Source organism: Hydractinia symbiolongicarpus, chromosome 5, assembly GCF_029227915.1.
Source record: "Hydractinia symbiolongicarpus strain clone_291-10 chromosome 5, HSymV2.1, whole genome shotgun sequence".
Taxonomy (NCBI): Eukaryota; Metazoa; Cnidaria; class Hydrozoa; order Anthoathecata; family Hydractiniidae; genus Hydractinia; species Hydractinia symbiolongicarpus.
The window spans coordinates 23,452,423-23,474,920 of record NC_079879.1 but is presented as its reverse complement, the minus strand read 5'-3'; positions in this window follow the sequence as shown (position 1 = coordinate 23,474,920).

Genomic DNA, 22,498 nt, shown 5'->3' with positions numbered 1-22,498 from the left:
CTAGTAACAATTTTTTTTAATTTCTAAGGAGTGGTTCTTGTGCAATCATTAACATGTCCTGAAAATCTTCAAACATCTATATAATAACAGAAAAAATAACATAGAAACATAGAAAATCTTCAAATATTTATAAACATTGAACAACATTGAGCTTTTATTTGAATTTATATTATGCATTTTATTGAGTATATATATACATCTTTTTTTTTGAATTAAGACTTCTTTTGTTATTTTTTCTATGTTAGGATAAAACTTTGTTAGGATGTATATTTACATGAAAAAAGAACCTTGTTTCTACTTTTCAGTTAAGCAAACTTTTTGAAGCAAAATAACACAAATAAAAATGTGCATGCTCAGATACATTTCGCCTGCAAATTTGCCATCCAATTCGCATAAGAAAAATTCTTCGTAACGTTTTGTAGCATCTTCTGATTTGTTTTGTTCTAAATAAAATGTGTCACTGACCCATATAGAATATTGTGTCCAGAATAGACTGTGTTTTTGCTAATAAAGAAGCCCCATGACATATAAAAATTTGTGAGTAAAAATTCTCCATATATAAAGCCTCAGAAAACAGTATAGTCACTGTAGTTCGATCTAACCCTCATCCTCCTCTCTCTAGAGATGAAGTAGAAGAAGAGGAAAAAGTGACTGACGTCAGTCGTCCACGACAGGCGTGAAGCTACAACTTCAAAAGTTAACATAAGTAACATATGGTGTGCAGAGAGTACAAAGTTTTGACTCATTTTGGTTATATATTTTTATATTTTGATTTGTTTTTTGCTGTTGTGGTTAATATTGCAGTTCTGAGACACTTGTATAAAGAAAACTAAATGATGTTCTTATATATCAGACTTTCTGTACATGTGTGGCTATAATGTGCAACTATAAAAGTATATATGCATTCATGCCCTGTTGGTCTAATGGCTATGACACTCTTATAAATGAGAGATCCAAGTTCGAATCCTGGACAGGGCTAGGAAAAACATTAATTATGTTGCACATATAGCTATACATTGCAGTATTAAGGATATTATATTCCGTATACTATGATGTATATATATATATATTCTGATTTTTACCCTGACTTTTTACCTTTGCCGCAGGGATCTGTGTTGGGCCCCTGCTTTTTCTTTTGTATATTGATGACTTAAAATCTGAAATCAATTCAAACCACCACCACCTATATTTGTGTCTTGCAAGCATAACTTTAGGTTATAAAATTCTTTATTAAGCTATTATAAAACAATTTGCGTTTTGTCATATTATTTGTGTCTTGCGTTTTTGTTCCAGATTCTGCATATAATGTGCGTAATTACCTTATTCCATAAAATTACCCAGTTATGATTTTAAACGCTTTTTTATAAGAATATAATTATAAGAATATCGAGGCTGAGAAATGGGTTAAAATTAAAAATATACTAAGAATATACCCAGGCTCAACTTCTTGTTTTAGATATGAAAATTTGTGTGATGCGCAGATTTTGATTAGAGGTTTATTTCTTATACTGTACGTTTATTTTCTTGTCGGATCACCTGTCGTTTTCACTTTGTTTATTGACTTTCCACCATTTTTTTAACCATCTTTAAGCATATTAAGGGTAATCATACTTTCCGGTGAAGAATATTTTTAAGAATATTTGAGGCTGAGATTTGTCAAAAAGCTAAGGATACTGAGGCTGAAACGAAAAAACAATATTCTTATAAAAAAAGCGTGTAAACCGGTTTTTCAAAATTCGTGTTAATTTAAAGACTTTTAATTTCATGACTTGTTGATTAAAATACTGTAAATTGCCGACTTTTTTTACAATAAATAAAATCGCCTGTTACTGTAATTTTCGCTCCGTGTGATGTAGCATATTCTCAAATTCGCGTTAATTAAATGTAATTTGCGTTAATTTCTTGACTCGTTAATTTCATGGAATAATAAAGAATAAAGTGGTAGTTTGTTCTGATAATATTCGTTCCTTTGCATGCTGGAAAATTTTTTCAATAAACTTACTTAGTTTCACCTCAAACTTCGGGATTAAGCCTGAAACACACGATCCTTTAATACGAAAGGTCAAAAACTGATGGATAATGATCAATATTACTTACTTTATTAGACACAAGTGTAAATATTTAAGTATATTTAATTAACAAAATTACATAATTATTACGCCTTGTTAGTCTAATGGCTATGACACTCGTAAACGAGAGATCCAGGTTCGAATCCTGGACAGGGCATGAAAAACATTATCTTGCACCTACAACAACCCCGTTGTATTATATTGATAAAATTCTGTATATTGACCTTATAATACCTTAATTAAATATACGTAATCTTCGAGTTGTAGAAGGGGAAGGAGTGTATATTTAAATGCCTGGCCCTGCCTTGCCGTTCCTTTCTTGCCGTTCCCTTTCTATGTCTTTTCTGTTGCCTGCTTACTATGCCCTTGTCTGTGCCTCCCATGCCTTGCCTACCCCTGCCTTGCTGATTCCTCTTCCTGTTTTCTTGCCTGCCTTTGTCGCTCCCTTTCCTTGCCGTTCTTAATAAATCCCTTCCTTTCCTATGCCTTTTCTGGTGCCTGCCTGCTATGCCCTTGCCTGTGCCTCCCATGCCTTGCCTACCCCTGTCTTGCCTACCCCTGCCTTGCTGATTCCTCTCCCTGTTTCCTTGCCTGCCTTTGCCGTGCAACGCTAAATATATTGCCGTGCCCTTTCCTTAATGCCTTTGCCTTGGCAACCTCTCCGCAACACTTTCTATACTGGTTGCGGAGAGAGAGCCATTGCTCGAACGGAGCTATTTTCCTCGTTCCCATAAATATATTAGAGCGTAACGAATTTCCGCGTTTTCTCCTAGTACAATAAATTTTAAAACGTCCGATTTTTGACCCACTTACCCAAATATTTTTTATGGTCATTTCTTCCGTGAAAATCCGGTTGGTCGAGACACGCCGTTTTCAGTTAAGATCAGGTCGGCATACAGCATTAGCCACGTGATTCATTAGTTACTCTTACTAATATCACATGACATTTCCTCAGATACATAGCGCTTGAAACGAAAATTTAGTTGATGATAGCTTGATGATAGGGTAGAAGGGTATTTTGAGGAAAACGAAGAAAGGGTATGTACAGCTAGTAGATCACTATTTCTTTACATTGATGAACCCCTTCTTATCCTTACTGCCACCTAAAGCTAGCTAGTATAAAACTGCCCACTTAGCTGGCATAATAACAGAACTTAGATAACATATAGCTAGCTTACTTTAACCGTTTAGCTAGCTATAAAAAAAGGGCTATAGCATAAAACTAGCTACAAAGCTAGCATAAAATTAACTAATTGGCTGGGATAAAACTACCAATTAAGCAGGCATAAAATTAGCTCCTTTAGCTAGCATATAAATTTTTTTGACATGACACAGTAAGTGAGATAATTCTACTCTGATTAGAAATGTCCATTACATAGCTTGTTGTTCTAGCCACAGGGACAAGATATGTATGGGACAATTTTAGATCAAAAATCAAGGACTAAAATGTTTAGTGAAATCAGCAAAAGTACATACCTATATATTCTACAGATAGATTGGTTTAGCTGCATAGGATAACAACAGGTTTTTTGGAAATAGGTATTATGCCGAAAAGTATGTGCAACACATATATATATATATATACCTGCACAAATCACTCAGCCCAGTGTTAACAACAAGCTGTTACCCGTGTTTCTATTTAACAGAAGTTGTGCTAAAGTGTTTTTGAAAGGGTTTGTTTGCCTATACTAATGGCGCACCACAGATTAAAGTACATATATATTTTAAGTTTTACCAGGAACATTTTGTGAAAAATAAAAAAGGTTTGCTGACAGTTTTCGTTATGACATGGCACAATATGTAAATTGTGTTTTTATTCAAGCTAAAGTTGAAGGAAATATATATATATTTTGTGAATCTGAAAAATATAATTATACACCCAACACACCTTAAATGTTGGGTGTTTCACTCGATTTATGATATAGTGCACACCTGTACTAAGGCGCTCCACCTGAATGTGTGCTACAGTTTACAATTTGTATTAATTGTTTCAACAAGTGTTTTATGCCAGGTAACACAGTTACTTGTGGCTTAACCAGCATTTCTCAAAAGTTTATTTTATCTAGGCTGTGTGCTGCAAATTCCTAAGTGTATATAATATTCACCTGTAAAGTCTTGTATATATATTTATGTTTATGCCCTGCTGGTCTAATGGCTATGACACTCATGCAAATGAGAGATCCAGGTTCAAATCCTGGACAGGGCTAGAAAAAACATAATTATCTTGCACCTACAACAACCAGGTTTTCATATAATAGGTAATCTTTGAGTCGTAAAGGGGGGGAGTTGCATACATTTACCACTTTCATTTATAGAGCCCAAAAGTGCTTTGTTTTTTGTAATAGATCTACTTTATGGTAAAAAGTTTTTGTTGATACACCTGGTAGGCACAAGAAACCAAAAAAGGCGTTTTTTAATAATTTTTTTGCATTTCTCGAAGACTTCTATGATTATTTCTATATCTTGACTTTTTAATGTTGTTGTCATTGGAACCAAGTTAATCTCAGATTTATCAAAAAATGATATGTCGTTATGACTGATTGTTTAAATACTTGTAATGGCACATAATTCTGCTATGATTCACTGTATATTGACCTGAGATAAATTTGAGACTTTTTTTTGAGATATTGAATTTGAAATATTTGCACCTCAATATTTTCTATACTCCTGGACTAATATGATACTTAACTTAGACATATTGAGTATACGCAATCTTTGAGTTGTAAGGTGGAGATTTTCTATTAAAGTCATGCACCCCTGCCTTGCCGTTCCATTGCCTTGCCTGCACTGACCGTGCCTTTCTTTGCCTACCCTTCCTATGCCTTTTCTGGTGCCTGCCTACTACTTTAAAGGAAGAAATTTTCGCGGAAGAAATTTTCGCGATTTCGCGAATATTGGTAAAAATCGCGAAAATAAAGTCCCGCGAAAAAAATCAAAAGGGGTCGTTCGCGAAAATAAATTCCCGCGAAATTTTCAAGTATGCTTGATTCGCGAAAATAAATTCCCACGAAAAAATTATTTTTGCAACATAACAAATACCTTATTGGGGAAAAGTTTGAGAAAAATGTGCAAGGTTTTATTTATGGCACTTCTCACTCTAAAAAATGAAAGCATTAGGAAGTAATAACGTAAACAGTTATTCAATATCTTTTAAAAATTTTCTTTTTGTTTTGTTTAATCTATTACAATTACTGTTTCGGCTTTGGCGTCGTCCCTGTTTTGTTTATTGTGATTTTTTTGTTGGCGACGGAATATAACCCTTTTGTCCGGGATATTCTCATTGACGTTTGTTGTGGTTTTTTTCTTCTTTCTTTTCGGAGCAGTTTCTTTTTCTGGTGGAGAAGCATTATTAGTTGAAAGTGCTAGAAAATTTCCGAGAATTTCTTTATCTTTTGGTTCGATATAATAATCATTCAGCAATTCTTTATAACGATCCAAAATCATGTGGTTTTTTATTGTAGCTGGCATTCTCACAGTGACTTCACATGCGATTTCCAATCCTCCTTGAACCAATGGAGATCGACGATAATTTTTTGACGTTAGAGTAGCCGTAATCCTTGCACCCCTGTCTAGAATAAGCTTTGTTATCCTAGAAATTTCTCTGGGTAAGTGTCCCACTGTTGTTCCAGAATCGCACTGTTCGGTTTTTATAGCAAACAGATCAAATGCGTTGTCTTGTTCATAATAGCAATTAAGTGTTTCTTCTTCTCTTGGGAACCATAATCTCTGATAATAATGAAAACCTCTTACAGCTGAAGAAAATTTTAAAATCTTTTCTGTCGAAGACATGATGCAAGAAAGTTGTACACATAAGTGATGACAAAGATGATTTGTCGTTCGATTTTGTCTAAAAGAGGTGTCTGCTAAATTCGAAACCGTCTAGACTGATTCGATCCAAACATAAAAGAAGAGGCGTATTCGAATACACACAAGGATAAGTCAATTTATGCCGGGGGTTATGTTGTTCTAAATCTTAATTCTTTAGAATATAAACATCAAAGACGTTTTTTTTACCAAAATACATGTTTTTTTTTTAAATTTAGTTTCGAAATGTTTTTGTGAGCTTTTCTTCTTTTTTATTAAGATAAGAGATGCAAACTATATTTTCAAAAGGCAATCGAAAAAGTATTTCACATAATTTTTTTTGTTGTGTTTTGTTTCTGTGTGATTTGAAAAAGGAAACAAACAGTTTTTTGGATGAGAAGGATCAACCATGTCTTTCCTTCGAATAAGTCAAAAGCTTAAAAAAGCTTTAGAAGATAAGCTTAAAGAAAACAGTCCTGCAGAAAAGAACATTGCTCCTCCGGAACCTTCTGCAGGTTAGTGTTATATTTTTCGTTGCCAGCAAAAAGCTCTTGTACCAAATGAATTATCATGAAATTATTGCAGGGTATATTTTAAAAAATTATTCTACAAAATCCTTTATTTTTATTTTTAGGTACTACCTCTAAATCCTTGCCTGAAGTCGATGGCCTCGGTGTAGTTGATGTGCAAGCAATCTCGGAAAAAGCGAAGGAAAGAAAGACTTACGTAAAATGGCAACCTAAAGACCGATTTACGATTGGCGACTACGCACGTAAAAATGGCAACAGTGCTGCGCTACGGAAGTTCAAGTCGCAGTTTCCTGGGCTCACAGAGAGCACAATTCGATCGTTCAAAGAGAAAGTCGTGAAGGAGATAAAAATCGCTTCGAAAGAAAAACGTGAAGTTGTGAAATCTGTGTCCAAATACTCGAAGCCAGTAGGTCGTCCACTGCTACTTGGAGAAATTGATGGAATGTCAAGGTATCCGGGCGCCGTTGGAAACATTGATGTCGATTCATCAAGTTGGGCAAAAAGCTTATTCAAGCGTATGGGCTTCGTTCGGCGGATGAAGACTTCTTCGAAGGTTAATATTCCTGACGGTGCCAGGAAAGAAATGGAATTTTTGTTTCACCATGAGATCGTCACCCTTATTGAAAAGCATAACATACCACACTCCATGATCGTCAACATTGACCAAACACCCCTAAAATATGTCCCAACTGGTAATTTCACCCTAGCCAAACGTGGTTCAGCGTCCGTAGTCATGGAAGCTGCTAGCGACAAACGATCGATTACTGGAACATTTGGAATAACGTTTACAAATAAGTTTTTGCCTATCCAGCTGATCTACGGGGGAAAGACGGAACAGAGTCTACCTCGCTTCAAGTTTCCAGACGGCTTCAGTTTGAGTGCAAACCCCACTCACTACTCTAACACGACAGAGTCAATCAAAATAATTGAAGAAATCATTTCGCCCTACCTAAAAGAAGAACGAGCAACACTCAAGCTACCTCTTGATCAAAAAGGATTGCTTATCATGGATGTATTTACTGGCCAAATGACGAGCGAAGTCCTCAATAAGATCAAGGAAAACCACATATGTGTCGTCAATGTACCAGCAAATATGACCAAGTTTTATCAACCATTAGATTTAACTGTCAATGGACATGCAAAGCGCTTCTTGAGAAATAAATTCAGCACCTGGTACGCTGATCAAATTTCAAGGCAGCTTAATGATGTGGTCAAAATTGATGAAGTAGATGTTAAGCTGCGTTTAACTACTCTCAAACCCCTACATGCTCAATGGGTTGTCGACTTTTATGATGAGATGACTACCAGCAAAGGAAAAAGTATCATTGAAAGTGGATGGAGAGCAGCGGGAATTACTGATGCGATTCAGCTGGGTAGCAAGAATCTCCCTCCAATCGACCCATTTTAAGAGATCGACCCGTTATGTGAAAGCAGTCCAGTGGAGAACCAGCAGCTTCAATCGGTTTGTGGTTTGACCTTGGAAGAAAAGCAGATTGGATACTCTGAAAGAGCCGACGACGACGAAAATGACGATAGCGGTGAAGACGACGAAGATGAGGATTGTGATTTTGTGTGGGAAAGATCTGCTTTTGACGCTTTTGAAAGCATGGAAGATGAACAATGACACTGTTAAAACAAATATTTTTGGTACTCGTTAATACGAAAAGCTTTACCCTGTAAAACTTGTTTATATATAGTTTATTTTGTGTTTTGAAAAAGTGCAAACGAAAGAAAAACTTACATTCTCAAATCAGCTGTCATTTATATAACTGCTTTTTGTATAAAAAACACGTTTTTTATAAATTAGGTACGTATAAAAAAATCAAAAATGTCTTCGTTCGCGAAAGTTTATTCTCGCGAAATATTTTAAAAATAGGCCATTCGCGAAAATCTTTTCTCGCGAAAAATTTCGAAAGTGTTCATTCGCGAAAATATATTCCCGCGAAAAATCTTAGGAGAGGCTATTCGCGAAAATTCCAAAAATTTCGCGATTTTTTGGCCTCGCGAAAATTTCTTCCGCGAAAATTTCTTCCTTTAAAGTATGTCCTTACCTGTGGCTCCCATGCCTTGCCTACCCCTGCCTTCCTGATTCCTCTTCCTACTTCCTTGCCTGCCTTTGCCCTTTCCTTGCCGTGCTTAATGCCTTTGCCTTGGCAACCTCTCCGCAACACTTTCTATATTGATTGCGGAGAGTAGCGGAGTGCGCGCTAGCGCACGGAGCGTCGAAGCCCATTTCCTCATTAATAAGCCAAATATAAGTAAAAAGTAAGCACGGTGGAGAGTATATAGGATTTCTATACTATTTCGTCCCTATACATCAAATTTATAAAAAATTCTGCCATTTTATCAGTGTTGCCCAGTAATTTTATCTGGTCATTTGTTGGTAAATTTTCGTAAATATCTGATTGAGCGAGACAACGTGTTTTTAGCACGGCGATGGAGTTTTTGTTGTGTTTTAAAGATGGTGCTAAACGTAGTCAGCCAGCTAGAAGCGAAATGATGAGATTTTTCAAGAAAGAAGTGGAGGTTATGATCTAGAAATTAAGAGGCATCACCAAACACTCAGAGGAGTAAATATTAAGCTACCACTGGGGCATCACGGTGCTGGATGCAATTTTTGTTTAACATGTAAATTTGTAGTCGTCGGATTCTAAACAAAATGTAGACCCATAGACTATTTGGCGTTCCAAACAGACTACTCTTTCGCTAATACAGCAACAGGATCATGTGTCTTCAAATTAATTTAATACACTAGTGCGAGTCATGTTATAGAAACTGAAATTATTTCTATATATATATCAGGATTAACACCAACATCCATATTTTCTAGTAACAATTTTTTTTAATTTCTAAGGAGTGGTTCTTGTGCAATCATTAACATGTCCAGAAAAATTAACATAGAAACATAGAAAATCTTCAAATATATATAAACATTGAACAACATTGAGCTTTTATTTGAATTTATAGTTATGCATTTTATTGAGTATATATATACATCTTTTTTTTTTGAATTAAGACTTCTTTTGTTATTTTTTCTATGTTAGGATAAAACTTTGTTAGGATGTATATTTACATGAAAAAAGAACCTTGTTTCTACTTTTCAGTTAAGCAAACTTTTTGAAGCAAAATAACACAAATAAAAATGTGCATGCTCAGATACATTTCGCCTGCAAATTTGCCATCCAATTCGCATAAGAAAAATTCTTCGTAACGTTTTGTAGCATCTTCTGATTTGTTTTGTTCTAAATAAAATGTGTCACTGACCCATATAGAATATTGTGTCCAGAATAGACTGTGTTTTTCTCCATATATAAAGCCTCAGAAAACAGTATAGTCACTGTAGTTCGATCTAACCCTCATCCTCCTCTCTCTAGAGATGAAGTAGAAGAAGAGGAAAAAGTGACTGACGTCAGTCGTCCACGACAGACGTGAAGCTACAACTTCAAAAGTTAACATAAGTAACATATGGTGTGCAGAGAGTACAAAGTTTTGACTCATTTTGGTTATATATTTTTATATTTTGATTTGTTTTTTGCTGTTGTGGTTAATATTGCAGTTCTGAGACACTTGTATAAAGAAAACTAAATGATGTTCTTATATATCAGACTTTCTGTACATGTGTGGCTATAATGTGCAACTATAAAAGTATATATGCATTCATGCCCTGTTGGTCTAATGGCTATGACACTCTTATAAATGAGAGATCCAAGTTCGAATCCTGGACAGGGCTAGGAAAAACATTAATTATGTTGCACATATAGCTATATATTGCAGTATTAAGGATATTATATTCCGTATACTATGATGTATATATATATATATTCTGATTTTTACCCTGACTTTTTACCTTTGCCGCAGGGATCTGTGTTGGGCCCCTGCTTTTTCTTTTGTATATTGATGACTTAAAATCTGTCATCAATTCAAACCACCACCACCTATATGCAGATAATACAATAATTATTTCATCCCATAAAAACTTGGATACCCTTGTCTCGCAGGTCGAGTTAGAACCTTCGCAAGTCGACCTCTGGCTGAATAATAACAAAATTAGAGCCAGTTGAAAAAAGTTGAGAACAAAACTATCAACTATATCTGTATTCCTTTTATATTTCTTAGTTCATTGTGTTTTTCTCTGTTTTTTCTCTGTCTTAGGAATCTAACAGGACCCATGGAAAAAACTTGGTATATAATATACAAGCTTTTGAATGGCTATCCTGTAAAAAATATTCCTTTCAAATAAATAAATATCATACCGACACTTCTTTAACCTATTGGTAAGAAAACAGACGCGGGATACTGTTTATTTACATTTTAGTAGTTTTTGATTCATTAGATTATAAACAATACGTAATGTCATTGGCACGTGAAATATTGCGTCCGGAATAAACAGTGCATTTGCTAATACAAAAAGCGCTGGGAACTAAGTTTTTCAAAAACAAACATTTTTTGCTTTGATTGGACAAAATAGATCACGTGAACTTTTATAAAAAACGAAAAATTTTAACTGTGATTGGACAATATGGATCACGTGGTTTTTTTGCCTACCCCTGTCTTGCCTACCCCTGGCTTGCTGATTCCTTTTCCTGTTTCCTTGCCTGCCTTTGCCGTGCAACGCTAAATATATTGCCGTGCCCTTTCCTTAATGCCTTTGCCTTGGCAACCTCTCCGCAACACTTTCTATACTGGTTTGCTAACAAAACCCTTGTACAGACTGCTTTTCATAACCAGTAAATTAGTAAAATAAACCAGTAAAATGATTTGTCTTACTGTTACAATTTCTTCGGCTAGTAAAATCGACTTGATCGAGTCCTCCTTTTTCACATGGCAAAGAAGATGTATTTTGGTTGTTTATTCTTTCCAACGCTTGACTTTAGAAAGTTTTGATTCAAACCAAGTTATTATTTGTTCATCTTGTTACGATGATCAAGAATCTATAGTATTATGTGCTATTGACGAATGGTTACAGAGATATTGTGGTTTAAATTTTTTGATAACGTCATCAACCCGTCCATTGCGAAACGGTTTCGGGGACCCAGGTTCAGAAAACTTACCCAATTTTGGTCTCAGGTTGTCCCTAGTATCTGCGCTGTGAAAAATAACTGACGTAACTTTAAAAAAATGGGACCTACTATTTTTGTACGAGCTCCTTTACTGATAGCTGTTAAAGCCAATTCGTTTAACTCGTTTAGTCAGGGCTTTAAAGAAAATAGATTCAACTATCTAATGGTAATGGGGTGCGATATGAAACATTATTAATAAAAGAGCCAGACGCAGTATTTGTGCTTAAAATACAAGAGTTTCCATATATGCTTAAATGCATCAATAATAATTAATGACGAAACAGCTTGCGATAAAGATATCGAAAACGACAGGTAATTTTTAAAACCAAAAGCGCACACAGAATGTGTTAAATAATTACAAATGCTTAAAAACAGACTAAGAGAACTTTGCAGACATTTTACTTTTTACTTCAGTAGACATTTTCACATGTAAACTTTTCTTTTCATTTTCATTTTCAGATTTCATTCTAGATAAGCATGATAAGAGAAGCAAAGTATGAAGCAGACATTGGTAGCATTTATGATCTTGTTAACGCTGCTTATAAAAGTAAACAAAGAGAGTTTACGAAAGAAAACAGATTGTCATATAATATTGAGAAAGAAAAAACTAGAGACGAGATGGTTCATACGTTTGTTTATGTTGTTCAAGATGTAATAGTAGGTTGTATTAAAGCCAAAGTTGAAGATGATACTGTAAAAATTGGTCCTATCGCTGTTGCACAATCACACCAGAATTAAGGTATTGGGTCGAAATTGCTTGAGTATGCCGAGACATTAGCAGCAGTATCACAAGTTGAAATTGTATCTTGCCAAGCAGATTTAAAATCCTATTATACAAAGAAAGGTTATAAAGAATTTGCACGATCACCAATAACAACTTTTTACAATCCGGCACTATTGACGAGAACTGATGTGGATTTTGTCAAACTAGAGAAAAGAATGACTAAGAAACTGTAGCTTGTTGTGGCGCATTTGTTGAAAAAACTCTTAAGGTAGTGACATCTAAAGGAATTGCTTTGCACTATTTTTTTATCTGTTTTTACTCCTGATGAAGTTTAAATAGTAATATCAAAAATAAAATATCATTGTTAGTATTCAAATCTGCACTTTTTCTTTACATCTGGCAACAAGCAAAGTTGCTTAGATAGTTTAAAACTATACCCTAAAACTAAAAAAAAGTGCAAGCAGCTTTTTTAATGACTTGTGTATGCGACAAAATGTTGATTTGGACTTCCATCGTGATTTAACAAATTCGTAAAGTTATATCCTCACTAAACTTGAGTTAACTCCTTCTTGCTATATTTTAAAACCCAGCGAATCAAATCTAGACAAAGACAAAAAAGCCACAAATTCCAAAGCCACAAAGTATCAGGTGCTATCAAATCCTTATTTGTCAAATTTATCACACGCTAAAAGTTCCAGTAAATCCAAACACCTGCCTGTTCTGAAAATCAGGGGGTCTTTTTTGTTTCACGGAAAACATCCAGACCAATCGACATATTCCACACAGAAATAAGCAAACAAAAGTAATCAGTGTAAAGTAATAAGCAATATATATATATATATATATATATATATATATATATATATATATATATATATATATATATATATATATATATATATATATATATATATATATATATATATATATATAAAACCCAAACATTGAGAAAATCTCGATCACTGTCGAAGGCGAGCCTAATGAGCTCTACTTGCATGCGATGCTTGCAAAAGATAATTTTGAGCAAATTGTGAACCTATTTCCTAGTTATGATTCGGAGGTGGTGTTGATCTCCGTTTACCATAACGGCGATTTTTACGTTTCCTTGACGCTTCGTCTGCATTCAAACATCTCATGCATTGTTTTGTCCGTTCTAGGTTCCCCTTGATCCTAAAATTGTTCAAAGAAAGATAGTGTTGGGAGCACGTACATTTAATCTCTTCCTGTTGTTTTGTGTTTACCTTGAATGTAAACATAAGTTTCGCTAGACAGTTTGTTTATTATTCATTTTTTGGGAATAATGTTTGGTGGGATCCAGCTTTTTTCACATCCATATCACGACTTGCTTTATCTGCTGCAAAGGACCTTATCTTTTTCATCACATCATTCATATCCATTTTGGCAAAGGGTCGTGTGATCCCTAAAAAATTCTTACCTGAAAGGCATATCCGAAGATGAAACTGAGATATACTACAGTTTCATAGAGCATGTCGATAATTTCGGCGATATGTTTGTCATTTATTAAAGGTTTAATACATTTCAAAAATGTCAATTTGTTGAGGCTGAGGCTGAACTATTTTGCTAGCGCGGTGCGTAAGCTGTCGCTCATGTTGAGCCGCAAGACGATCTGCCACTCCAACATGCTCTGAGGATTTATCAGGCTGCTGCTGCTGCTTACGTGAGAAACTTTAATAGACTCCAACTGTCAAGCAAGCAAGCGTGGCAATTGCCCCTACACCGTAGATGTAGATATCATTTGACTTGTGCGGAACTTGACCACTTGATGAAGGTTGCTGGCTAACTGATAAAGAACTTTTACCTGAGTTCTTGCGCAAGTTTCACTTTTTCTTGCAATTCCATTCAGCTTTTTTATTGCTAGCAGCAACACGGCCCTCATTTTTCTTAGTATAAACTTGCTTGTTCTCACTCATTTCTTATAAGTCGCAAGACTTATAAAATAACGTAGGCTTTCACTCTTTTTCTTCTCGATCTTCGACGGTTCCGTTTTGTTTTAATAAAACATCAACATGATTCACTGTGTGCGCAACAACCAATAGTAGTGCTAGAAAGTTTCCAAAGGCAGAGTACACGAGGATCCCTAAATCGGCAATGGAATCCCTAATAATTGGATGTTCCTCAATATTTTGATTTAACTTTTCAGCACTATCAAGTTGAAAAACGTTCCTTACAACATTGGCGTACATGCTAATTGCATGAGAAGACTGCCTTGGCTGTCTTTTTTTCTTTCTCATGAATTTTACGTTGAACATATTCTGAATATGCCTTTTCGATCGCATCGTTTGGCGCCTTTTCTACGGAACCTTCAGTACATATTTTTGGTAATAGATGCCCTTTGGCTTTGCGTATTGCATCCTTCAAAACTTGGCGTGTGCCGATAGCTTTTTCCTTACTTGCCGTCGCTTCCGCGGGGGTATCTACTTCATCAAATATATTTGAGTAAGCTGCCCAAAGCTTGTTTATTCTGTTTATTAAACGTTGAAATTTAAAGAAAAAAAAGTAGTACTATCACATATGGCAGAATTATCGCAATATATAAACAAAATTCCATTTATTGAAAGTTTGTTTGATCAATCACACTAGACTACAATATTTTCTCACTACTCAGAGATTTATCGTTTGGTTATTTGCAACCCACATAGGCTGCATGTTGGAATAATGCAATCTTTTCAATTGTTCTTCCTCGCCAGGATATATATATATACAGCTTTAGCTTGATTGTAAGAATTAAAGTTGGTACAATTGCTGGTACCAACGTAACAATATTGATGCTAGTGGTCTTGTATGAATACCATCTTATAATACATATCTTTTGTCGTAATACGCTGATAAACCAAGCTTGTTTTGCTCATATGTTATAACACCTTGGTTGTGTATTCGAAAGCCTGTATTCCGAACTTTATCAAGAGGACCCTGTAACACATTCATGCACCTTTTCCGGTTGAGATCAGTCTGAATTTTTGACATACCTTTGCAGCTATACTTTGTACCACTTTTAACTTCAGCAAAGTAACATTTTGCACTCAGAGCAACCATCTTTGATCCGATAAATTCAGACTTAAACATCCTTGGAGTTCTTTCTGAATATTTGTCAGTTGCCAGCCATTTCACAACCTCTCTATCATATTCTTCAAGCATCTCTGGTTTCACAACATCTCTTAGACACTCTCCGCTGATAGCAAAGTACGCTGAATCTGTATCCATGTAAATGTGCTCAAAGTTTTTTCTATCTACATACTTGTTCAAAAAGTCATAGTAGAACTCTAACATGCGAAGCTTCGCCAACTGGTATACCGCTATACCACACTGATACGGTCGTGTTATCTCCGCCTCTCTTCCTCTCTTGAGCATCACCGTTCGGGTCAATATCTTCACGAAATGGTGAGCTCAGTGCTATATCTACTCTCTCATCACTATTTGTAAATGTTGTGTAACACTGAGTAACATAACAATGAGCAACATCTTCGATCATTTTTCCGTAGAAGCTGTTCCCTTTGAGCTTTGCAGTATCACCTGTGATCTTATTATCCTTATCTTTAACAGCCCAAACCATGCTCCAAGTACCACTTTAATAATGATGTATAAGGCAAGATCTTTTTAGCTTTCATAACGCCCAATAGTTTCCTCGAGTTCTTGCCTTCCTTCCGCCCTGTGTCTTCCTGATGTCTTCATATCCTCTGGGTCTTCTATTATTCTTTCCATGAAAAAATGCCGAGCCATTTCACTAAATGTCTCTAACAACCCTCGTGACACTTCGATATCACCTCGCGCAACAACCCATTTAGAACCTTTCCATTCAACCTCTGGGCTCCTTGTCGACTTCTTGGTGACATAACTTTGTCGAGCTGCTTCTTTCCACAAGGCATGACTTGACCAGAGCAATACAGATATAAGGCGTTCTCATCGTATCATAAGATTGTTTTGCACTTCTTACTGCTTCTACAGTATACATGCCCTCTGATCCCTGTCTTTTCACGCTTATGGTACCTAGTGAATACAATTCCAGGCCCACCTACCATCCCTGTCCGTAGTAGTTCATAAGCCTCGTTTTTTCCACATTCCTTACACTCTTTTTTTAACCTCTTTACAAGCCTTGCAAGCTTTTTTCATGCAGCCACTTTCACATTTATGCTTACAGGATTCTCCTGGTGCATAAAGCTCACATTCAATTTTTTTTAACGCCTTGTTTAAGACATATTTTCGCGAGATACCTGGTATACTTACTGTTTCTTTTAAAATGTCAAGCTCTTTATCATAGTATTGCTTCCTGGTCTTGTCCACAGCTTCGATGAATGGCTCTACATCCGCTATGTTGTACTCCTTCAGCAAGGTTACCATCGTTGCATATCCGCGCTTGTAAAACTCTCGCCGAAACTGCCTATATTTTTGTCACGAAATCCCCCTCTTTGTAAGGTTGTTATAGAATTCTTGCCGCTTCACGGGACCAAAATGACCTAATTTGCCATAGCTAGTCAACCATTCGTAATGATGCACCATTTTCTACAGTTTGCACCGTAGAGATTTACACCATGCGTCGTAACTCAAACCAAAAAGTTTCTAATATCAAGAAATTTAAACTTGTCTGTCGTCAACAACATGTAATTGTTATCTTCTTTCGCCACAAGTATCTCTTTTGCTGCTGCTAACTGATCTAGTTCAACGTCTATCAACAGGCAGGGTTCTGGGGCATCAGACTTTACAATTTTCGCTACAAAATATCGCTTGATCAAGTTCAAATCACACGTTCTCCTCCGTGCCAGCATTAAGCGTGGTGTATGTGCTTACCAGTCTCTTCATACTATGCTTCTAGCCACTGACATGCTGAATAGCGAAAGTTAGGCTTGCATCCTTACACACCTTCTCACTAGTGTTTAACAAGCGCTTAAACTTCCTTCCATTGCAGATCAGCTTAGGTTGCCGACCATTACATGAACCATCGGTTAGGTGTCGATTCAAGTGGGTGCTTTGAGTAAAAATTTCCTTACAAGCCATGCATTCCTATTTTTGACACAAAACATCCATCTTCTTGATATAGCAACAATGACCTCCAAGCGTACCAAGATTAATCGTGTCCAAACTTTCTTTGTATTGACGTTGACCGTACACCAGCATCTATGGAGCTTTCTCTGAGTTACTCTTCGGTTTATACACTCTGATGTTGATGTTGAAGTTCTTCGCGATTTTCTCAAAGCCCATAACTCTTGTAGCTGGCACATTTTCACAATTCAGCTTGCTATCTTCATAATATTCTCTTGCTAGTTTTAGCGCCTCTTTTGTCGTATGCTCAGTCTCTCTGCTCTCAATGCCACGAGTCTAAATGCCAGGCAACGCCAAACACACAAGTCATCACTGCGCTCACTTTTAGCATCAACAGCGTAAATACACCGCTTTTGTGCAGCCAATCGGGTAATGGCCTGCATCCCAAAAAGGCTCATTTGTTGAAAAAAGCTTCATTTGCACATGCATGAAGACAATCTTTCCTCCATCCCGGTGTTTCGATAACTCTCGAAGCTGACATATAAGCTTTACATCAAAACTCATGATCATCTAAGTGAAGTCGCTTTCTCTCGCATTCTTCGATAAAGTCCTCCACCTCTTTCAGACTTGTCAGTTTTCCTGTTGACCCTTTAGTTTTATGATGTTTCGCAGCATCACCACCACCTTGATGCACCTTGCATTGAAAACAGTAAGCAACCTTGGTTCGCGTGTTGATGTCTGGTGTTGCTTTTCACATGATAGTATTTGTCAGTGATTATTTCAGATGCTTTGTTATTCGGCATGTCTTAACTCGCCTACCATCCTCTAGCAAGCGCATGTCAAGAACATCGTACAATTACTGCACATCTTCAATACCTGTGGCTTCCTTATTTTTTCGTGGAAACAGATGTTTAATGTCTTCAATACCTGTGTAGTTTTTTTTGTCGGTTGTCTTCGGTATGATACTCTTCATGTGCGTCCTGTTCCACCTCATCGTAAAGTGTTTTCCCTCTCGAAAGTTGTTCCTTTGCCCTATTATAATAAAAAGTAACAGTATCCCGCACGCTCTGTAATTGATCGGCAAGAGCGTTGCCAGTTGCTCCTACTGGCGCTGATACAGTACTGTATAATTTGCTGATTGCATTCTTGAACCAACTCATTTCTATTAGTTTTATACACATTTTGGACTTTCGGATTTTTTCTGAAGTGGACAGAACTTTGAGTAGGTATTTCCCTTTTTATTCTACTTGCGCATGATAGCACTGTCGGATTTTTCAGGCCTTCGTTTTCCGTATATCGAGTATCTGAACGCATAGACAAAGTAGTGAGAGAAGCATAGTGTACGAGACGCTGAGAAGGCAATTGCTGCTTACGCATCTTTTGACTATAGTTTTTACGCTGTGAATTGCTAGGGGAACGTAAAATGCTGTTATGCTCTAGCTAAATCTGCAACAAAAACGTCAGACAAAAACTTTCTTTTTATAAATAAAAATATTTTTAACATTGAAAATTACCTCCAACGATCGTGTTCTCTCAATGTCGTTCCCACCAACTGCGCTCGCTCTCCCAGAAGTCTTCCCAGTAAGCTTCCATCTATACGAGCCCCACCTAGCAGACCATACAACACCCATCAAGAATCCAAAGCCAAACTATTTGTATTCCTTTCCCAGTTGTTTACACCAACAGGATCCAATGTGACAATATTACCTCGCCCTAAACTACTATTGATTAAAAAATGACAACTCTTTAAAACTAATACTTTTTTCGTTAGGGTATAGAAAATGCTATTACTGATAGGAAAAAAACATTTACCACTTAATAAACAATACAACAATATTAATTCCATATTTATTCGTTTATGTTTTGTCTTTCGAAAACATCCCAAGGTTTTCTGATATTGCTCTTGCAACATAAGTAAAACATGTACTATGAAAAGGATAACTTCTCTCAGTTCCAACAGTAGCTATGACACTTGTATTTTCAACACCTTTCGCTAACTGAATGGCAGAAGTTTCTACTCCACTAACCGCTGCATGGATTAGAACATTCTAGGTTCTTTTTTAACATAATTCACTTTTGGAGATATTTAGTATTACAGTTTTTTCACAATTTTTTACCTATGATTGCGGGAGAACTGCATGCGATATATATTCTTTCCACATGATTGGCATAAAGATTTTGGCTGTGACCTTTACCAACAATCTTCAACATGCATATATGACATCTAGCCCTATGCTCACTGATTGGGGGACCAGGCTTACGTCGCAGTTCAGGTAAAAATAATTCAGTAAGTTTTTAGCTAATTATTTTTGGCACTTAGTACCTTTATTGAACAACACAGTTGGGAAATTTGAATTTTCGGATCATATTATATTATTGCTTAAACGCAGTATATATTGCTTCTAGGAAACCATGCTGGGAAAGTTGATAGCTGAGGGAAAGGAAGGAATTATATCATAGCGTAGATATAAGGATTAAAGGTAGCTAAGCATTATGTTTAGCGGTTAAGTAAACGCTAGCGACCCTGGCATAGGCAACGAACCCTGGGGGCGAGGATGGTATTTACAAATTCAAGAAAGAAAAACGTTCTGCTTAGACGTCTGCGCACTGATACCTGACCTTATTTCTTGTTTTTTTCCTAACACCAACAATCTCCAACATGCATATATGACACCTTGACTATGCTCACTGATTGTGGGACCAGGTTCAGGTAAAAATATTTTGCCAATAAGCTTCACCTTATTTTTGTAGACCATTTCAGTCTTGCCTGATCTCGCTGTTTGATATGAGGTTTTTACAAGGTAATTGACTAACTCATCCCCATATTCAGACCATAAATCGTTACAGAGTTCACCCGTGATATATCAAGTCGATAGGAAAATGCATTTCCTATCGACTGGAAAGTCCATTTGCGAGATTTTAGTTTGCAAGAGTGATACACAATGCTGGTATCAGTTTGGCTTTTCGTGAAATCGTATAGCTTAGACAAACTTGACTTGCGATTTGTGGTTCCTAATACAGGCGTTGCGGTTGGAAAAAGAAAGAAAAATTTCTTTCCTGATGCTGTTTTTACAACGAATGAAAGCAGCACCAATGGGCCGTTGTCTTTCCAGTATATTTCGTTAGATAATTGTTCTCTTCTTACATCATTCGCCTTTACGGTTTAGCATCAAGTTTCCGACCGAGGGTATATTTCTTTTGTATAGCCACAACTCAAGGGAAACTTAGTAACCTTTGGGAGTACATTAAGCATAGCTTTAATAAAATGCTATCTTCCAATTCTAATTTTGTTGCAGCATGTAAAGGATTTCACTTCATAAACACAATAAAGCCACATTTATACATTGCAAGAGATTCCTTCTCGAAATTTAAGCTATGGTAAAGCAATTAGGGTTACCAACATTTGTTATGACACTATCTTGTGCTGATTCTCGTTGGAATGAATTGGCAAGAATAATTTTATAGTTGAATTTTGGGTCTATCATTAGTGATAAATCGAACACAGACTCTGTTGTTTTATGGCGCAAAGCATTTTTAATATTACGTAGATAAGATTTTCAATATTTTTTTAATGAGATTGTAATAAATAGTTCTCTAGGGAAAATTACGTATTATGTCATAGGATTAGAGTTTGAGTTTAAAGATAGTCCTCACATACATTTCTTCTGTTCTTCCAATTACCCTATTAGTGCCCCAAAATTAACTAAAAAAATTATCCAAAAGTATATTGATTTTTTAGATGTTTTTATTAAGGCAATGTGTATGAAGACGTAGGAAGCTTTACGGAGCTCTTTTAAAAATAAACGAGTACGGTGCCATCTCTGACACCATTAGTGAGAAGAGAGGAATTGTCTAGTAACTTGGTTTCCATTTGTTTGGCGGCAATTTCTCACCTGAGATAATAACCGATTACCCCCGGCTGAACCACGAAGGAAAAGCTCCAGCAGACGAAAAAGTTTCCCTAAATTTGTCACAAGTCAAAGCATTACATACCAAGTGGATCTTCGAGATGGACCAGTACTTGCAAGGGTGTACTGATTTCGATTTTAATAGCTTTAAAGCAGCATGCATCACTGAAGCCGTAAAAAAGCTAACAAAGTTTATCATAGAATTGACAACTTATCCCTTGCTTCTCGAAATGAAAAGAACTGAGAACCGTTACGTTTTTATGTCCCTCATCCTTTTTTGTAATCTTCCTTGTAATTTATTAATGTGGTAACAATGTGAAAAAAAGTTTAGGATAAAAGAAAAAAATCGGGGTAAATTCCTTAATCAGGTATAAAAAAATCGGGAAAAAATGCTAGTAGGTGAAAAAATAATCGGGGGAAATTTTGGCCGAGGAAAAATTAAGTCACTTTTAAAAATTTAGGGGCTATTTCTTTCGTACCTGAGATTCGATTTTAAATGCCCCAAATTACCAAAGAAATGCTAGTTGGAGCACTTGGAACACTCAGAATGTGCGAAATAAATAGCCCCCGACTATTTTTTCCCCCACAAGGTAATATTATCCATTACCACTACTTTCGTTAACACTCGAAGTAAAAAATTGAAACAGTCCTGTCTAAAAACATACATTCTATGCAGAATTCGAAAGTCCCTATGGAATAAATCCATGTAAACAAAACATTACGATGTTCGACACTTACAGAAAAATGTGAAAAGTTGAATGTGCAAAGTAATTTTTTTAACTAGCTAGCTAGTTATCTAGCCAAGAAAAACATGGGTTTCAACAAGTTTTAAATTGACTGAGTAACCAAAAAGCTGAAGGAACGAATACAAATGAGAGGAGACGTATTTGTTATAATTTCGTCGTCCTGTATTTAGTGTTTCTGGTAAAACTATGTAGATAACCTTCTTTATGGACAATGCAGCTAGTTAACTAGCCATGTTAAAGAAGCATCCAGATAGAATATTGCAAAATCTGGTTTTTTAACTGTTAAACTTGACATCGTTGTTGTTTCTAACCTATTTTCTCAATGGATTATGGGAGTTAGATATATAATCATTTCCAATGCTTCTTAAAAATTGCTTTTTCTGCTTCTAGACAAAAACTAACAATACCGCTCCAAATCGCCCGTCGTCAAGAGCGCTAAGCCAATGAGAATGCCTAAAAACTCGTGTTGCTCGCTTCCAAAATCCAGATGGATAGCAATATTAAGTTTTAAGCGCGAAGGGGTTTTAATTACAAATAAAATTTACGCTATTTTCATTCCTTTTCTAATGCATAATTTTTAGAAAGTATGATAACTTGAATAAATTATACTGCAAAATGAAATTTTTGAAAAAGTTTGTTGTTTATTTCAAAGAAATAATATT